A 3,147-nucleotide genomic window follows, 5' to 3' on the forward strand; every position below is an offset into this window, starting at 1 on the left:
AAAAAAAAAAAAAAAAAAAAAAAGTTGAAATTGAAAAAAAACGTTTTGAAATGGAAATTTTTAAGTTTTTCAACCTTATAAACAGAACATTTGAAGCTGAAAATATTTAAGTTTGTTTTAGAATGGCAAACATTTTCAGGAATTTTACATTTTTTTCTGTCCAAACACCAAAATCTTTTTTCAATTTCAAATAATATTGACCCCGATTTAGCTCGGTAAATCTTTAGTTCGTTCAGTATTAAGAGTCTGTGATGTGTCTGTCTTGCATTCTTTCTTTTCTGCTTCTCATTAGTGTTTCTAGTTCTTCAACTCTTTCAGTTCCATACCTGTACTGATTGTTTTGTGGTAAATAAAACAAAATAACTGAGCTGGACTCAACACAAGCTCCACGATGTAATATGTTCTCCTGTGTGTTTATTGAATGCTTTATTATCAACTGAAAGAAATGCCACAAATAATTACTAGAACATTTATTGACTTTTATATAATATTAACAGTTAAAGCCTGAGATAAGAATAACATTGATATCTAAAGGATTTTATGTGCACATTTATTATTCATACAAATAACTCAAGGCAGGATAGTATTCTTGATAAAGAAGAGGAAAATGTATTTTTTTTTTAGATAATCTTTTTACAATTAACAGCTCAAATGTTTTTATACCTATTTTTAGATCGCCTGATAGATTCCTGATGGAAAAATACACAAAAAAGTAAATGTATTGTGTTTTTTTTTCACTTTTCATTGTAAAAAGAGTTTTTTTAAATAAAAAGTGTAGTGTTATTGAATCTTTAAAAAGACTGTGTGAAAAAGACTCATTCTTTGCTGGGATAAGACTTGTTGGAAAGGAATGCACCATGACGTTATCTCCTGCTGATGGTGTATCATTCATTATGAAACTAGTGATGCAAAAACACACATAAACAATGTCTAAATATGACTTGCAAATGTGTTCAGTTTTTTTATGTTATTTGCGTTAATGTAGTTTTCACAAAACAAAGCATGAAACCTTTTTTTATGTTTTAGTTTAATTAAAGTAATTATTTCTGCGTATTAAGTAAAAATCCTAGTGCTGTTGGAATAAAGTGTTTATTTGACAAAGAAGTACTTAGAAAATAATCTGATTTTTTTGTTCATTCGTTCATTCATGTATTTATTTATATTATTTTGTTAAGGCTATGCAGTTATTTAGTATTGGACACTGTTAAAGCTACAGAATTGGTATTTGACATTACGTTATTATAAATATTTTTGTTGCATTTCTACTATATCTGTGAGTTAGAGCGTCCTCAAGATCAATTTTTTATTGACGACAACCCAGTGGGAGCCACAAAGTCTCAATTCACCCTTTAGAAGACTAAGAGATTAATTTTTGTTTTTGTTACTTTTATAGATATAAATGAGTTTTTGTCATAATAAAACATAAACAAAGATAAAATAAATATATATTTTTTGCTAAATATGAGAAAGTTTGTAACTTTTCAAAATAAAAGACCACCCTGTGTCAGTCCGAATCTACTAATTCCAAAATCGAGTGCCCTCAAAATTTCCCAGAAGTCTTTGAAAAAAAACTAACGCGCATCAATGCTCAATAAATTAGCGAATATAGACCAAAAAAAGTGTTTAAATGTAATTTTTTAATAAACCATCCACATTTTCACCATCAGAACACAGTGGACTCATACATTCATGAATTCTGACACAATATTAATGATCTGAACATTTTTATTAGAACTTCTCCATAGATAATCCATGTAACACTGTATGCTAATTAACAATCTCATTATTCCACTAATACATTTTACAGTATGTGAACTTTATCAGATAAAGCAAAAATATATTCAAATTACATAATAAGTTATTAATGTTTTTTCTAAACAAATGTGTGAACTCAAATGTTAATTCAATTGAACTGATGCAAACAAGTCGCTCATTAAATTTATTTAATTACTGCTCAACTTTAGCTGATCACCCACAAATCACAAACTTTTAGGCCCCACCAACTCTTTACTTTATTAATCTTTATTAATCAGTGATAAAACTGCTTTTTTTTCTAGCATGGTAATAAAAATTACCTTCTTTTTTTTTTGTTTTTTCAAGATGAATTCCTTTGTTTCGGCATGTGAGGAACACTGAAGCCGCCATTCCTCTGCTCGACAGATGTTACACATGCTTCTAAATAAAGAAATATCTCCAAACCCCTCTGGTCTCATGTGATCTTAAGGATTCACATGACAGCAGCTGAATAAAAAAAGATCCATGTGACCCAGGTGCTGCTGAGGAGAGAAATGCCTGCAACAATCCTGTTTCAACTCAAAAATAAAATCACTTTAAAAGAGAAAATCTGTCAAATTTATCTGGAGTTTTTTTTTATATCAGAGTAGAAAAATAAAAGATCAATTTACAGACAATTATTATTTAGCCATTTCTTCTGTCTTTATGTGTAATTAAGTTTCAAATCACAAGATGGGCTGAAGGTTTCTTTCAAGATTCAATTATACAAGATGTTCTGCACACAAAGTGTTCTGTTTTATTCAATTTATCACATTTTTTTCACCCTTTTGTGGGAGTTTTTGCGACAGCCATTTTGTGTCCATTATTACAGCAAAAAGGACTACTTTAAAAATGTCTGAGGATTTGTGGACTACAAATAAAGGCTGGTTGTAGAATAACATCTTTTTAAAATCTTCAATTTAGTAACCACACATTTCATTTGTCTGTATGGTGTAGAGGAGTAGATTTGAGGCATTCGTTTTTTAACTGCTCAGAAAACAGAGATTTACTGTATATCTGAAGAAAAAAAATCATTTTATTTTACTTTAAAATATTTTTAGCTTTCCAAAATGAGGATCAAGCATTATTTATAACAAAAAAGCGGATTTATCTTTGTTCAAATTACTGAATGATCAAAAATATGCTTAAAATAGGATTATTTTGGTAAACCTAAAATACAATAAGTAAAACATTTTAATTTTTTTTTAGTTAATCTTAAAAAGAAATTTAAGATAAAAATTTGGAATTCAAAAAGCTAAATAAAAAATATATGAACTTTTTCACTATGGACAATCAGGATCTATCTGCATGTACATAATAATGTAACCACTAGATGGAGTAAGAGATTCCACTTCACAGTCGAGAGAAATACTC

The sequence above is a fragment of the Oryzias melastigma genome, linkage group LG18 (assembly GCF_002922805.2).
Source record: "Oryzias melastigma strain HK-1 linkage group LG18, ASM292280v2, whole genome shotgun sequence".
Classification (NCBI taxonomy): domain Eukaryota; kingdom Metazoa; phylum Chordata; class Actinopteri; order Beloniformes; family Adrianichthyidae; genus Oryzias; species Oryzias melastigma.